The sequence below is a fragment of the Rattus norvegicus genome, chromosome 1, assembly GCF_021556685.1.
Source record: "Rattus norvegicus strain SHRSP/BbbUtx chromosome 1, alternate assembly SHRSP_T2T, whole genome shotgun sequence".
NCBI classification, from domain to species: Eukaryota; Metazoa; Chordata; class Mammalia; order Rodentia; family Muridae; genus Rattus; species Rattus norvegicus.
Genome location: NC_141534.1, coordinates 218,325,706 through 218,343,632, shown reverse-complemented (window position 1 = coordinate 218,343,632; position 17,927 = coordinate 218,325,706). Strand labels below are relative to the sequence as shown.

General features: G+C 43.7%; 1 protein-coding gene across 2 annotated transcripts in view; it reads left to right on the top strand.

Annotated features, from left to right (window-relative positions):
• Nucleotides 1-17,927, top strand: part of Slc22a25 (solute carrier family 22, member 25) — a 159,826-nt gene that overhangs the window by 30,466 nt on the left and 111,433 nt on the right. The window lies entirely within an intron of this gene.

Below are 17,927 nucleotides of genomic sequence, written 5' to 3'. Positions count from 1 at the left end.
AATTACTGGGCCAGGTAAATTATTCATGATAAAAAATATAATGAGTTGAAAATGTCAGAAGACACACAGAGGCCCCGATGCCAGTAAGATGAGCCTGTAACAGGTGGAGAGATAGAAGAGAAAGAGAAGTTGAATGGTGTGTGCACAATCAAGACAGGCACTAAAAACGTTACTTTTTCTAAGCTTAACCTTGAAAACATAAATCGAAGTCCAAGGCTTGTTCTTGTAAATGAATTAAATTTGCACTTAGCATAGCTACTTAATTCTGACCATTTATAAGGTGATTTACAATTAATTTACATGTCTTAATTATTTTTTTAGCAGTTTACAAAAAGTTAATTGTAGGGACTTTTTTTGATGCCAAAGTTCTGTTTCCCAATTGGTTCTTGATCTGTTAAAAAAAGACATTCATGGAACATCTGCTGTGCGGACTGCACAAACAGGACTTCCAGGTCCCTGGAGGACAAAGGGAGAGAAGGAGAGAGGGGGTTTTGCCATGCTGGAAGAAGCACCCAGCAGCCATGTGAGGTCTTGGGAGGAGCTGGGGCTGTGGTCACTACTACAGGCAGGTGGTCAGAGACGTTTGGCAGGAGCCGGATGGGACCAGCCTCTGAAGTTTAGGGCAGACGGTAGATAGGGAGCTAAGAGTATTGATAAAGGCATGCTTTCCAGTTGGGAGACAGCAACGCCCAGCAACTGTACCAAGAAGGCAAGTTAAAAAGGAACAACTGTGTGTGTGTGTGTGTGCCTCTTATTGGAGGATTCAAGGGACGCTGAAGAGGGTGGGGGCTGGCAGCACAGCCACTTCCCAGAGCAAAGGCAGATAGCGAAAAGCTACATGTACTCTTCTAAGATTAGGATTTTATAGTTTTAGCCATATCTCTCAAAGTAACCTTAGGGGTTTATCATTACACAAAAATCCACTCCAACCCAAGATAATAATAAGCGAAGGGTTCGTTAGGAGTAAGAAATTTTATAGGTGCTACTCCGCATCCCAGGAGGACAATAGCTCCCCAGGCAAACATGCCCGCCCCAGCCAGACTGACGTCAGGTGCAAAACCCCACACATGCTCAGTACTGTTGTTAGGAGGGCGCCAGATTCACCTCATTACCATACAGCTGCCGCGCCGCTCCCTACATCTCCCCCTTTTTTGTTTAATAAAATGACTGGTCTAGATCTGGGTGTCACGTCAATCTTGTCATTGCTCCTGTCTTAGGTCGTTCCTGACGATGACTCGGACTTACCCGTCATTGGGTCACCCTATCGCCACCGGGCCCCATGTCTTAGGTTGGTCCGAGCTCGAGGAAAGTTGCCCGTCCCTGGATACAATGACCCCACATGACTGTGACAAAAATGATCAAAGAGGCCAGCCATATATTGGGAGAAGCACCATTGTCAATGGCGGTCATAGCCTGTTAAACAACTGCTTTGTGTCTGGCATGTTCTCTTTTTAAACGGCCAATAAGCCAGAGACATACTCCGCATCCCAGGAGGACAATAGCTCCCCAGGCAAACATGCCCGCCCACTCCTTAAAAAAGGAGAAAGCATTGGTAACCCATGAGGTAAAGGAGGTAAAGTCTTCAATTGTGATGGGGTCCAGCCTAGTGCTGTTGAGGACAGCAATCTGCATCAGCAATTGTCTGGATAGTTGCTCTGCTTTCATGGACCAGTTTCCTTTCAGATAATTTGAGATTTCTTTGCTCTGTTGAGAATGCTGAGAAAAGTTGGCTTGCAAAGGAGTAATGCATTAACCTCTTAGGGAGGAAACGCAAGACAGCTGTGTCATATGATACAGTGCTTTAATTTGTTCTTGAACTAAATCTATCCTTTGATTGGCTAATAGAAGGCCAGATGCCAAATGAGTATTAAATTCTTCTTGTATCTCTAGCGCCATTGTAGTTCTTTCTACAATCTGATTGACAGTCTCAGCCGTCTGTATTTGATTGGTCATAGCGATTGCAGCTGTGGTAGCTGCGGCAGCAGACAGCACGATGGCTAAAATTATGGCTGCCGTAATTCCAAAATCTCTTTTGGTTCTCAGCAAATTAAGAATAGGAAAACTATCTGGGTTTGCCTCCACTGGGATTGGCACAAAGGAGGGAATCTTGACCATCACTGAGGTGTCATTGTTGCCATCCCAGCATTCAGCTAAATAGCAGACTACATCAGAGCTATTACAATTTAAAACACCATTGCTGACATTAGTGCTTATCAGAAAGAAAAAAGGTGATCTAACACATACTGAAGTACTAGTGGTAGTATTATGTTCCAAGAGGTTATTATATTGAATATTGGTCAACCTGGTATCATTTTTGCTGGTAGCCGAAACATTATACAGCGTGAAGTTCTCACCCATCAACCTAGCAAAGGGGGTCAGGGATGTATATGCCCCTTGCTCATTGGACAGCACCCATTGAAACCAAGGCCAGAGATTATGCTTGTCAGTCTTATTCTCCCTCCAATCATACTGTACATGGCCAAGAGGAGGGGAAAATTCAAATCCCGGTAGGAATTGTTTTGTTCTATGGAATGGACTCTGACATGGGGTAAAATTAGGTGGGAACTCTTGATGCGGGGGGCAAGCGGGTAAGACTCTACGACGGGTAGAGTTATTCTGTGCATAGTTACCTTGCCCTGGGCGTGATGGAACACTACAATTATGCATCACAATTAGTGTTGTAATGTTCAGATCAGCAGAACTATCGACTGACATGTCCTCGCTGGGTGAAGAGACTCCCTGGGCGATTTGACTCAAAGCAGCCAGGATGATCCCGGTGCTCATTGAGCTGTCACTCACAGGATTCAACCAATTAGCTAATGTGGCTCTACACAACCAAATACAGGGCAGGGAAGAGTCTTTAATGGTAAAACATAAGGTATGCAACAGAGAAACGTTAGTGGTGGCATACCGTTGGGGCATTTCTCCAGTTGGCACTATACAGGGAACATCATGCAAACAGGAGATAGAGAAAAAGGTTGGTAAAACAGTAGAATTGCTATGAACTGGCATGGGTACTGGCCAGGATCTGGCAATAGCCCACAGGGTGATTGAATTAACCTGTATTATCATTCCCAGTAGCAATAGTAGGGTTCGTAGTCTCATCTTCAGGAAGAGCAGAAGGTAATTTTCGAGTCAAGCGCTCAGGTACCCAAATTGGATTTTCTTGATTCTGCGGAAAAACACAAATCGCTCCCCTAGATCTCGAAATCACGGGATCTGGGCCATGCCATTCATCAGTTAAGACATCCTTCCACTTTACTTCTGCATTAGTTATAGGTGTAGTAGCAGCATGGCGATCCACAGCAGAGCGGCCATGCGCATCCAAAATTAAGAAATTTAGAGTAAAAAGAGCTAAAGAAAGTTGTTCTTTTGGTGTTCGGCCGCTGGTAATTCCCTCTTTTTGTTTTTTTATAAGCTCTTTTAAGGTACGATGTACTCTTTCCACAATTCCTTGACCTTGGGGATTGTATGGCAATCCTGTAGTACGTTTGACCTGCATTGTCTGGCAAAATGCCTGAAAGGACTTTGCAGTGTAGGCAGGCCCGTTGTCCGTCTTGAGACTATCAGGCTTTCCCCAGGCTGCCCATGCCTCTAAGCAATGGCTAATGGCATTACGAGCCTTTTCACCAGTCATCAGAGTAGCATGTATAATACCAGAACATGTATCAACAGAAACATGAGCATATTTTAAATTTCCAAATTGAGATATGTGTGTGACATCCATCTGCCAAAGTTTTAGTGGGATCAGACCACGAGGGTTAATCCCCACATGAGGAGGGTGGTGAAATTGAACACAATTTTGGCAACGTAACACCACATCACGAGCTGCAGCTCTAGAGATTTTAAATTTTTGTTGAAGAGTAAAGGCAGGTACGTGAAACTTTTGATGAAATTCTCTAGCGAGATCAACCGGAGCAGCATGAAAAATAAACTCTCTACGAGTACTAGCATCCACCAGGGCGTTATTACTGGTCATGGGACCAGGCAAATTAGTATGGGCTCGAATATGTTGTATGAAAAATTTATTTTTTCTGGCCCAAATCAAATTTTGTAATTCTAAAAGAATTTGACATACAGTACTAGTCGACCGAATTGGCCCTGCAATTTCAAGTGAGTGCACCGCATTAACCACATAAGCAGAGTCAGAAATTAAATTAAAAGAATCATGAAATCTTTTGAAAACTTCCAATACAATTTTACATTCTGTAATTTGGGGGGTACCTGGACTATATTGAATTAATACTGGTTCTTGAGAATCAACCATATAGGCACCTACACCTGTTTTGGAGCCATCTGTATAAATATCTAACACTCCAGACAAAGGCTCTGAGGCAGTGATCTTAGGAAAGATCACTGGATGTTCAGTAAAAAATTGTAGCAAAGGATCCTTAGGATAATGATTGTCAAACTCTCCATCAAAACTACAGCCCAATATGGCCCAGTCATCTATCAATGTACACAATGTTTCTACCTGAGCAGTTGTATATGGTATAATAATTTTCTTTGGTGAAATACCAAAATGCTGAATGCAAGATTTAACGCCTAATACAGCAAGCTGTGCAACAGCAGAAGGGTAATATTCAAGGGTTTTATTAGGAGAAATATGGGGATAAATCCAAAGAAGTGGACCTTGTTGCCATAATACTCCTGTAGGTTGACAAAAGGTTCTCAGTATATACAAAAGCAGATCTTCCTCTTCCTTGTACCTTTTTAGTATTGCCTTTTCTAGTCTTTCTTCTACTTTCCTCAAGGATAATCGTGCTTCCTTGGTTAAAACACGGGGTGAAGTAAGCTGAGAATCCCCTTTCAGGATCTCATAAAGTGGTTGTAAATCTACATTGGGCATTTTAATATAGGGTTGAATCCAATTTATGCTTCCTAGTAATTTTTGAAAATCATTTAATGTTTTTAAATGATCTTTTCGTAGTTCAATTTTCTGAGGAGAAGTGCTATGAGAAGTGATTTTAGTTCCTAAATATTCTCCCATTTGGCCCATTTGAACCTTTTCAGGTGCTATGAACAATTGATTGTTTTCAAGCACCTTAACCACTTTTGTATAGGCGCTTCTAGGGCGGCTAGTATAAACATTTAGCCAGCCCCCCTGGGGAGCTTGCCCAGCCGACTTAGGCTTCTAGCTACAGATGCAGGCTCCAAAAGCCAATTGAAACTTTTTATTTATTTGTTCCTTTCTTGAAAGGAGTTAAAGCTACATCAATGGGTGAATCAACCAGCATTTAAAGTTTTAACCTTTTTTTTTTCTTAAACATGAAACATAAAACATTCAAGCAACTAGAAGCAAAACCCAGACATAAATTGACATACATCCACAGCTTGGTGCACCAAGGACAAACAATAGACACAGAGGAAAAGAACTAGATGGTGTTCCACCAAAGGAACCCAGACATCCTACCTAAAGAACCCAGAACCAGAAACAAGCACTTCTCCAATAGGAGCTAGCAAGGAGGCAAGACGTCTCCCACCTCCTTCTGTTCCCAGGAGAGCTCCAAAAAGTTGAAGCTCATTTCCTTCTTCTGCCAAAGCATCTGTAGAGAGTTCGGGAGGACTGTTTTTCTCAATCCCATTCTCTCTCTTGCCTAGGGTGTAAACTGTCTCTAGTCAGGGTCCAAAGACTAAAAGCATCTATGAGAATCGACTTTGCTTCTCTAGATTTTAACATAACTCTAAAAGAACACATACACAAAAACATTTTACCATTATTACCGTGTCCCCTTTTGACCACTACCACTACCCCAAATCTTTATCTTTGCACATGCTTTCAATTTCTGTGATCCTTCTGAATTCTGCTTACTGGGGCCTTTAAAATCTGTATCCACCACCTGAGTTCCCATTCGAGGGGTCAATATGAGTCTGGTGGTGGAACTGAGGTGGAGTCCTGCGCTTCCTTTTGTTGCTCTGCGGGAGGCCCGGGACCCGACGGTTCTACCTTTAGTTTCACTTTCTCTAAACTGTCAGTGATGCTTTCTAGTCTGACATTTCTAAGGTCAAGGCTTTTAAAGAAGAATATATCTTATTTGTTTCCTGGTCCTGATTATCTTCTTTTTTTATCTCTGCCTTCTCTCTGTTCCTTTTATCTCCTTTTCTTTTTTTCTTTCAAGACCTTTACTCCCTCTGACATACTTTGTTGCTCTGCAAGGACCCTCTGACCTGTCCAAACTGCTCTAACGGCTTCCCACACAAAGAAAAAAATAAACAAAATTACAAGCCTTACCCACAAAGGATCCATTGGAAACAACATTGCTGCAGACTGCAGACCTTTTAGCCTCTAAACCAAGGCTTCCATCGTCTCTGCTCACCTCCAGAGAACTTTATCGTCCCTTACCGGACGACGTCGCTGGTCCTGAATCTGAAGAGTTCTGAGATCCACGAGGATGTCCTCGTCCCCGTACGGGCCACCACTTTGTCGCGCCCACCTCGTCCAGCAAGGAAGACGCAACATGGTTGGATTCTTCTCAACAGCCTTTACTGCAGGACACCTTCTTTGTTGATACAGGGAGGCGGCAGCAGCCAGCCCTAATTGTTACAGCTTCAAGTGTTACAGCTCCAAGTGTTACAGCTTTTAGTGTTACCGCGCTGAGCGGCAAAGCCGCTGGGCTTATATACACAACAGTATGTTAATCTTCTTTCAGGGATTGGTGGGGCACGAGTCACCCCACTGCCATCCCAGCTACTTGTCCTCCAGAGATTGGCGCGGCATGAACTCCCATTTAGCATAGTACCGCCCCAGCCAGACTGACGTCAGGTGCAAAACCCCACACATGCTCAGTACTGTTGTTAGGAGGGCGCCAGATTCACCTCATTATCATACAGCTGCCGCGCCGCTCCCTACACCTTTCAATATCCTTCTGCAAAATTTCATTTCTCTTAACTTAGGTTGATCTCCATTCTCAGTGCACCTCTATCCTTCATGTGCTAATTTATATACGAGGTCAGTTAGTGTTGAGCCTCAGTATTCCTTAAGGACACTCGTTTTGAATGAGGAGGTTCAAACTGGGGTTTCAAAGCTATCAGTTATGACCATAAGACTCTGATTCCTCTTACTCCATCCAAAAAAACTATGAGCTACATTTAAATAAACAGCAGAGTCACTTAAAACATTCAGTGGCTGAGAAATGTCCAATAAAAGCTGATTGATTGTAGTGAGTTTAGGCTGTTGAGATGCACAACCAGGTACAATCTTTTTTTGTGGAGCATGTGGGATTTGTGTGCAAACATGCTTTTTGTCTTTTCCAAGATCTATGTTTAAAAGAATTAAAAGCAATCTCTATTTTAAGATGTAATGAGGCATGGGGCTGGGGATTTAGCTCAGTGGTTAGAGCGCTTACCTAGGAAGTGCAAGGCCCTGGGTTCGGTCCCCAGCTCCAAAAAAAAAAAAGAACCAAAAAAAAAAAAAAAAGATGTAATGAGGCATTAGCCATGGAGTAATATTATGAAATCTCAAAAAGAGGACCCTTATTATATGTCTGTCTGCCATTTATCTGTCTGTCTGTCTATCTATCTATCTATCTATCTATCTATCTATCTATCTATCTCTCCCAAGTAATATTGTGTGGTAGACTGGGTATGACCTCCATATAGTCATGTGTTTGAATTCTTGGTCATAGGGAGTGGTACTATTAGAAGGTGTGGTCTTATTAGAGGAGGCATGACCTTGTTAGAGGAAGTGTGTCACTGTGGAGGTGGGGCTTCAAGGTCTCATATATATACTTAAGCCCCACCCAGTGTGGAACACAGATTTCCTCCTGGCTGCCTTTGCTTTAAGATGTCAAACTCTCAACTCCTCCAGCACCTGTCTGCCTGCATGTTGCCATGCTTCCCACCATGATGTTACTGGACTGAACCTCTGAAACTGTAAGCCAGTCCTAATTAAATGATTGCTTCTATAAAAGTTGCTTTGGTCGTGGTGTCTCTCCACAGCAATAAAACCCAAACTAAGACACATTTAGCAGAATTTTAGCAGAACCTTTATATTTGGTATGAATCTGGAGTGATGACTTCTGTCTTAGGGTTTTAGTTCTGTGAAGAGACACCATGACCAATGCAATTCTTTTAAAGTCACACATTTGGAGACTTAGCATAAGAGTCTCAAAACCTACCACAACAGTGACATATCCAACAAGGCCAAATCCATTCCAATAAGGCCATACCTCCTAATAGTGCCATTCCCTATATCCTAACATTCAAACACATGAATCTACATGGGACAAACCTATTCAAACCACCATGTTCCACTCTCTGGCCCTCATAGGCTTGTGGCCATAACATAATGCAAAACGCATTTAATCTAACTTCAAAAGTCCCAATAGTCTATTACAGTCTCAACAATGTTTAAAGTTCAATGTCTCTTCAGAGACTCACACAATTCCTTAATTGTAGTTCCCCTATAAAATCAAAATAAAAAAGCAGACTGCACACTTCCAGCATCACAGGAGACTTATTACTCTTCTAAAATGTCACAATGATGAAATGCTGGACCAAAGCAAGACCAAAAACTAGCTGGACAAACACAAAACTCTGCATCTCTGTGTCTGATGTCCAACTCCTTCCAGCTTTGTTGACTGAAGCACAATTCTTTCTTTTGAACTGGTTCCCCTCCCTACTAGTAGCTTTCTTTGCCAGGCATCCATGGCTCTGACATTTCTAACATCTTGGGATCTCCAAGGCAATTTCAACTTCATAGGTTTTTGTTCCAATGTCTGGGATCCACACCTTCTGGGTTCCTCCAAAGGGCTTGGGGTCACTTCTCCAGCTCTGCCCTCTGTAGTACTCCAGGCTCTGGTTGATTCCATTTCATTGCTACTGACATTCTTAGTGGTCATCCCATGGTACTAGAGCCTCCAATATGCTGGGATCTTCTGCTGTAACTAGGCTGCACTTGCACCAAGAGCTTTCACAGGCTCTTTCCATGGTGCCAAGCCTTAACTTCTTTGCATGACTCCTTCAGTCTTGGGCCTTCAATAGACACTAAGGCTACTTCTTTTCCAATTGCCTCTCTTGGACTCTCACAGTGTCAAGCCTCAGCTGCTCTCCGTGGCCCCTTCATGCCTTCAAAACCAGTACCATTTGGGTAGCCTTTACACATTACCAACTTTTCCTCCTAGCACAAGATAACACAGCTTCTACTGATGCTGTTCTTGGTGGTTATTTCATGTCAAGATCCAGATCAAAAGACTGTGTCTCCCTCCCAGCCTCAAGATTTGGATCATAGGTGTGCTTTCTTTTTCTGGATTGTAGTTCATTCCAGATACAATCAAGTTGACAATCAAGAATAGCCATCACAATCCACTCCTTGTCAATTTGACACTCAAACATATCTCCTTATGTCCAAATGAAGACAATAACCAGGTTGTGAAGACACCTAATATGACATACCTATCCCTTGTTAAACTGCAAATGCATAAACGATAAGCCCCAAGGTCACCACTACTTGAAATTAATTTAATATCCTTGAGCATATGATTTAGCTCCACTCCACTTCCTGGTGCCACTTTAATTCTTTTGAATCTTATGTTTTGTAATTTTCCTTTTTCAGTTTGCTATGTCTGATCAAAATTCTCTTTATAAGAGTGGACCACAGAACAGAGTCTATGCTAGGATTTTTTGAAATTTCCTTTGTAAACACAACTCATCTAAATCTCTTCACCTGAGCCTCAGGCAGGCTCTCCAGACAAGGGCAAAAAGCAGCAATATTCATCACCAAAATATCACAAGTTTCTCTTCTGAAACTTCTTGAGCCAGACCCCCACAGTTCAAATCACTCTCAGCACCACTTTTTTCTATGTTCACACTAGGATGGCCTATTAAGCCCCATTTAAACAGTTCAACTGATTTTCTAATCCATGGTCCCAAAGTTCATATTCCTCCAAACAAAAGTATGGTCAGACCTATCACAGCAATACTCCAGGCCCTGGTACCATCTTCTGTCTTAGGGTTTTATTGCTGTGAAGAGACTGTGACCAAGGCAACTCTTATAAAGGCAAATATTTAATTGGGGGCTGGGTTATAGTTTCAGAGGTTTAGTCCATTATTGTGGAGCAGTGAAAGATACCCTGGTTCCCAGTTGAGGAGGTTTGAACCCTGGTGCTCTGAAAGGGACTTCACCTGACTCCCAGGAAGCCAGGCCAATCAATAGCCCGCAGCCCTCCATAGATTTGTGACCATTGGTCATGTAAGGGCAATGCCCCAAGCTCCTTCGCATGTAGAGGACTGACCACAGGTCATGAAGGCTCAGGATAGATCTCCATTACAGTGAGGTACCCAAAGGCCTGGAGGCTTAGCCAATGAACTTTCCTTCCCAGACTGTCAGGAGCCATAGCAGAACAAGCTAATAACTAGCAGGTGATCATCCTGAGATGGCTTGCCTCGGAAACTTCTATGTCAATTTACGATTTGATATTTTTGTATGAACTTGTGATGAACTTTGTAACATGTGATCATGTATTCTGAAAGATGTTTAAGTGCCGAGGACAAAGAGAAGAGTTAGAACTGAGCTAAGAAGGGCTTAGCTAAGGAGAACTGAGCCGAAGAGAGCTAAGGAGAACTGAGCAAGAAGATCTGGGCTGAGAAGAAACGATGTGAGAGAGGAACTGAGCTGAGAAGTTTTTAGACAGAACACTTTTTAGACAGAACTGAACTCAAGAAGAACTTAGAAGTATAGGCATAGTATTGGGAGAAAAGGCATCGAGAGTAAAAGCATTATTGGGACATCAGAGCAGGAAGAGAGCAAGATTAGAGGAAAAATGCAGAGTGGAATAACTTAGAGACTATAGGTAACATAAGAGAGCAATGTGCTGAATGCAGAGGGAAAAAGGAAAAAGAAGACGCTACAGAGAGCAGAAGGAGCAGGCAGACTTCTCCTTACTGTGGGACAGAACATGTCCTTCTTAATAACAAGGCAGGCTTAGTCTTATTAAAAGGAACAAGCTTTTTTCTTACAAACTTGGGTCCAATTCATTTAGCATTAAAAGGGTAGAAGGTTTTTTTTCTCTATGCAATAGAGATTGGAGCCCATTTTTCATCCAGAATGAGTGAGTTCTTTCTGCACTGGTGCTTGGTCTTTTGCTCCATATGCATATGTAAGTATGGATATGTGTGTAAGTATATAATTGTGAGAATGTATGCATGTGTGTGTGTGTGTGTGTGTGTGTGTGTGTGTGAGAGAGAGAGAGAGAGAGAGAATGTAATTTTGAGAATGCATGTAAATTAGGCCCAACTGAGTTGAGTGGAAATGTAGAAACGTGCATTTATGAACCTCAATATGAACTTACATAAGTTTACGCATATTTGCCAATGTAAAAGCTTTTTTTTTCTGCAAGTGCTATTCATTTCTCTTGGTTCAACAGAAGTTTATTGCTCCAAACTTCCCCCTAGACTGACAAGCAAGAGGCATAGGGATAAAAGGGGAAAAGCTCTCGAAATCAATCCTTTACTTTATCTCCTGCTGTTTTAGAATGAGGTACCAAGTGTCAGAGACTGCAGTTTCTGGCCTCAGAGGAACACAGAAGGTGGGTCAGTTACAGTAGCAGAGCATAGTGACTTAGACATAGATAAGTAAATCAGCTACAGTAACATAGTAACAGACTTAGATAAGTAAACTTATTGTTATACAGCAACCCTAAATATCTCATTAAAGTCTTGCTCTCCGCTGATGCTCTTTCCCCTCCTCTGCCTCAAGAAGAACCAACAAGGAAGAAGACTAATGCTGGGGCTGCTCCCCCCACCCCCAGCAGACTCTGAGAGGTGGGGACGGTTTTACTCATCCATTTTCCGCCATGACAATAAATGCCTTGAAACCATGGGCTACCCCTTTCCTGGGATCCGCTGTAGGGAGCAGTAGAGAAGACCTTCGCCTACAGAGCCAAGGCTTAATTTCCTGCTGAAGGCCTCCCTGCACTCTCAGCGGCACACTGCCACCAAACCGAAGCCTGCCATCACATTCTAGCCAAAGACTCCCGGTGGGACCAGCTGAAGCGTGCTCCACCTCCTTTCCTCTTCGCCCCAGGCTAGATCCAGTCCGGAGGTCCCCACTCTGTTCTCAGCTCTTCTGCACCACTCAAGTAGTGCCCGGACGACCAGCAGCCTGAGAATCTGACAGCCCGGCCTCCTTGCAGGCCCGGGTACCCCTGTGCTCATACTACACTTCCCCACACCCAGAGCAGTGTTCCTCAGCGGCTTCTCACAGCCCAACACCCGCCCGGTGGCCTGATCAAACTTCTTGCATCCTGCTTCCCTAAACAGGCCGAGCCCAGTGGCGAAGCGGACTCGGGATGCCATTAATCCTACACATTATTATCATGGTAGGAAACATGGCAACATGCAGGCCGACTTAGTGCTGGAGGAGTCAAGAGCTCTACATATTGATCTGCAGGCAGTAGAATGGGACTGTCTCCCACAGGCTACCAGGAGGAGACTGTCCTTTCCATTGGGTAGAGTCTGAGCTTAGGAGACCTCAAAGCCTCCTTCACAGTGACATATTCCTCCAACAAGGCTAAAACTATTCCAATAAAAGCACACCTCCAAATAGTGTCATTCCCTGTGACCAAGCATAGAAACATATGAATTTATGGGGGTCAAACCTATTCAGGGCTTCACAGAATCTAAGCTTTGAAGTACTCTTTTGTCAGTGATTATTATCTGAGATTTTATGGGATTATTCTGTTGAAGAATTCCTAGAGCCTTTGCATAACTTAGTCGAAAGGTATGCTTGGCAAACTAGGAAGTGTGACTGAGAATTGCTCAGGTGATGGGTCTTTCTCTAGGTCAGATAAAGTTTTGGTGTGTGGAAACTGACTTGCTGAAAGTGCCTTTTGTGTAACAATAAAAAGAGCTGCCAGGGTTCAGCCCTTGAGAGGCAGATCCCCTGCTGAGAAGTCTGAATTCATCCCGCAGTGTTTCTTTTCCTTTGATCATTTGTCCCAGGTAACCCAGAACACGGACATGGCATATTAATACAACCTGACGATTATTAACAGTGTTGAACAAATAACTTTTGTAGGCTCTTTATTAGTGAGAGATTATTTCTGTGAGCGACTGCCTTAGCGATCACATGATTTAATAAGCTAATAACCCGTTCTGTTTCAGGTATTACATTTTTTATAGAACTTAACTGAGAGTTTCCAGAAAACAACTTAAAGAGCCGAATCCTCGGAATGATAAACAGGCAAGAGTGTATCCAATTATATAGTTCAAAATTATAGATTTTGCTCTTTCAGTTTATTTACTATGAGAATTAAGCCTCCTTTTAAACATTAATTAGAGCATCAAGAGGAGGGAACATCCTCTACATAACGAATGACTAATACCTCTGGAAATTTAAACAGGATTGGTTTAGTACTTTATGCCCTGATTGTGATTGTTTTCATGTTAGAAGTTGGGATTGTTTTAATTTTTTTTCCCCATGAAGGAATTATTGACATCGAGTTATTCCTACTATAAGGGAAAAAAGCAAAACAAAACAGCAACAACTTGCCCCAAACATTTAAACAAAAATTAAGCAAACAAACAACAAGAAAATTCTAAGTCCTGGGCCATCCATGTTAGCTCTCGCTAGCTCATGCACCATCCCCTGGAATTGAGGTGTTGCCCCTCTGAATGGCAGGTAAGAACTGAGAGGCAGCTTGCAGCCAGAGAGCTCTGAGTTCCAGATGCCATCAGTCCCATTCTGTTCCACCTCGGAGAGCCTTTCTCCTTTCTCTCACTTTAGTTTTTGGAGCCTTTCCGTTTGTAGTTCTTCATTAAACACTCCTGTTTTTTTCCATCAGGAAGGGATTTTTTCCTGTGGGGCAAGTGTTACCTACCATGTTACCAGACAGAAAAACTGGTAAGGTTCAGCAGATTAAGAAATCCTGGCAATTCTCGTGATTGAGAACAGTGGCGTTTGAATCGGCTTGTCCTGTCCTAGAGCACTACACCCCATTAAGAGGACCATGGCAACTGGTCTTGTACCACAGCGTCCAGGCTAATGAGGTACCTAGATGGGCCGCCCTGAGGGTTTAGCCAATAAACTTCCCTTCTCAGACACCCATCCTGCAGAAGGTATTTTAATCTCTGGCCCACCCTGAGTAAGTTGAATGCATCCTTTTCCCACAATGAACAGTTTAGACAGGCAAGGACTGTCTCTCAATCAAGAACTGCCGTGGAGAGAAGCCCTCTTTACTGAGCCACACCGCCTAAGTCTCCCCCTCTTTTCTCTGAGCCTATGATGTTGGGCATCCAATGTCAGTGTTGTATGGGTTGATCAAACAAAGAGGGTCGCTCTAGACAGGCTCTGAAGCAGTAAGGAGGCCTAGCTTCAGTGAATTGAACTACAAACATTACATTTGTGTAACAATCAATAAATATGCTTCTGTGTGGTTTTTCGGGGTTCAGTTCATTCTAATGTTTACCCTAGATATAATGGTTTTCCTGTAATTTCACCACACATGTCCTCATTTTTTTCCCATTTAGATGCAACGATTATCAATTTTGGTAGCCATTGAGGATGGGCCCCCTCTCTCATGGTTGGCTTTGGACACTCATACCCCGCATTTCCCTCAAAGCCTCTCCCATTCCTCCTAGGAGCTGCTGGCTCCCACCTTTTCAGCTGCTTTCTCCTCTTCTACTCCACTGGGTCAGTGTTATCCCAGACCTGCCTGCTTTGTCTACTATTACTACCAAAGTCACACGGTGTTCCAGGATGCTCCTCTCACCCCACTGGGCCTTTGTCATCTGGAAGTGGTGCCTCTGCTGTGTGAATCGGGACATTCTGCCTCACAAGTTTCTCAGTCCACTTGGGGATATCCCGTGTTGAGATACTTGTCACCATGACAGTCACCTTCTCTGCTTCCCTTCTTTTTAGCTCTCTTCCTCTAGGAGCTGCAATCCCATAACTCCTCTATGCCCTCTTGGGCCTGTGATTCTCTCAGGTCTCCCATGAACGTCCCATAACTTCTCTATGTCCTCCTGGGCTTCTCTCTGCCTCTCAGCTCCTCTTTGCAGCTTACAGGAACTCTCCCTCCAGCAGATTGGTTTTACTACCCTTTCTCTGACCCACAGAAGTCTCACTGTCTTACTGCAAATGGTTTGTACTCAGTACAGCTCAGTGGTCAAAGGTGGCCCACATTCTCTCAAATGGTATAACTTCTGCCACTGCACAAACAAGTAATCCCAGCTCTCTCACATTTAACTTCCTCTGTTCAACACTTCCAAGTCTCTTATTGCTAAGATTTTTCTACTATTCCACTCCTAAAAATCCTCTATCTCTATGATAAAGGCTTTCTGCTCTTAAACATATCTCTAGCGTTATGCTATAAACTATCTCAGGGTTTGTAAGTTTATTGGGTGTGATTAAAAAAAACTGTAACAAAATTTAGCTTAAAACTTATTACAAGAGTACACCCAGAAACCCATCCAGAGGCCCACCAGCAGCCATACCACAAGGCATGGACTGGTCGAGGATACCCAGAGGTCTGCCTGTCTCTATGTCACACAGCATGGGTGAGGGAAGACAGCCAAAGGTCTGCCCACAGCCATGCCATGTAGCACAGGCAGACAGACATCCAGATGCCCACCTGCTGCCACATCAAGAGGGAGGTTCAAAGTTTGATTCTGCCCACAGTGGGAGTCACTACAATGTGCAAGTATGTGGTGGACAGATGGGGAAGAAAGAGAATAGAGCAGTGGAGCATTATGAAAAGAGCTGGAACTAGAGACCCAAGGGTGAAGAGGAATAACTGACGGGAATAGACTTTTCTGACTTCCGAAGCCATGATAAAATCCCAGCCCATGTCTCCACTGAGGGCCATGTCTAGGTTCATGGCCATGCAGCAGCAAGGGCCTGTGTCAATTGTCTGTGGTTCATGTTACCACTAAGGACCACGCAGATGTCCCTGGGCTGGGCTGCTACCTAGGACCACATTGATGTTCCAGTGCTGTGCAGAGCTGGCTCTACCCCTCGCTGGCTTCAGTACTTGGGAGAGCGAGCTCTGCACTTTGCCTGGGTAGTGTAGTAGAGCACATGGCCCTGGTGGCACAGAGAACCCCCATATTACCCACAGATCTGACCTCCAGCACGTGGCACAGGACACCCACTTGCTGCCAAGCCACGCAGTGAGGACAGACAATGTCACTCAGGGGCCCTCCAGTTTCATGGCCAGTCTTTAGTGGGAGCCACCACAATGTATGAGTGTGAGGTAGACAGATGGGAGAGAAAGAGAAGTGGAGCAGTTTGAGCATTTTATGAAGAAAAATGGAACTGGAGACCAGAGGGTGGAGAGGAGCAGCTGCTGTGAGTGGCCAGCCCTACCGCCTGGGGCCATGATGAGGTCCCAGCCCAAGTTGCAACTGAGGGCCTTGTCTGAGTTTGTGGCTACACAGCAGTAGGGATCAGTGTCAATATCTGTGTCTCATATTACTACCAGGATTGTGGGGACCTTCTTGCCAGGTCGGAGCTGTCAGGGACCACTTGGATGTCCAGGGTGGCTCATTGGCTGTGGTGCTCTGGGGAGGTGGCCCCACTTCTCACTGGTGGGCTGGGTGAGTGTCAAAGACCATCTTTGACACCAGAGGGTAAGCCGAGTCAGGCAGCTTGGTGCGGCATCCACAACTGGAGTTAGTGATGAAAGCAGCTGATGGGGGTCAGCACCAAGAGAGGCTGATGAGAGTCGGTATAGATAGTAGTAACCAATGCGGGCTGCTGCCTATGGCAGCCAGTGACTAGAGAAAAGAAAAGGGGAAAAATCACAGAGAGAGAGAGAGAGAGAGAGAGAGAGAGAGAGAGAGAGAGAGAGAGAGAGAGATATTGAAGCAAATGCAGGCTCCAGCATTCCAGCATTTTATTTTTTCTCTTAACCTTTAAGACAGTTTTTCTATTTAGAAAGAAAGTTACCTCGTAGCTACAAGTTATACATTTTTTAAAATCACCCACAATAAAAACATGTTCTTCAAAAACAGATTAAAATCTTTACTCAAGAGGAAATTACAACAGGATGGATTATGCGTTCTTTTTTGAAATTCTAGTCTTTGCTAACTTTGTTATGCTTTAGATATTTGGGTGAACTGGGTCATGAAAAACTGCAATATTCTACCATGGTACATTATAAGAAGGATCAGAAAACTAAGGTTCTCTGAAGTAGAGATTTCTGGTTTCTTTGGAAACTCAGTTATGTCATATGTTTTATTGGGGCAGACAGGTAAAACGATGTTTTGCTGAAGCAGACATAGCTGAGAGGATATTTTGCTGAAGCAGACACATGAAAGGACACGAGATGTTTAGAAAGAATACAAACATGACCCCACAGACAATGGGGGAGGCTCTGGCATCGGCTCGCCTTGCTCCACCTTGCTAGTCTTCACTGCTGACTCTTGTGGTAGTTGTCTTACGTCATGTTGCTGTTCTTCACTTGTCATGACTTCATAGACACTAGCTCACCAAAGAACTTCTTGTGATATTCCAGTGGCTTCTAGTCACTTCTGCAGACTCTGGCCAACTGGCAGAGCCTCGAAGTTTCTTCTGGATTGAACTGCTATCGCTGACTTCTGAGTGGTAATTGCTGAGTGGATTGGACTGATTCATGTTGATGTTTTGCTCGAAGACTGGACTGCTGACAGACTGGAATGACCCCGAAGAACTATTTCCAAACAGGTCCACAACCCCTATTTCCTATTAGTCTTTCTTTTCCACTTCCACTGATGGATGGTGGGCTACAAGGGAGGTTGAAGCATTTAAGGATAGCTATTAAAGTAGGTCTTGAAAAATTCAAACCTATAGTTACCAATCTGCAGGCTTCTGTTTTGTCCTATTGACAGTGTCCTTTGAATTTCAGTTTCATGAGGTTCCACTTATTAATTGTTGGTCTTAATGCCTGAGCCTTTGGTGTTCTGTTCAGGAAGTTGTCTCCTGTACCAGTGAGTTCAAGGCTATTCCCTAC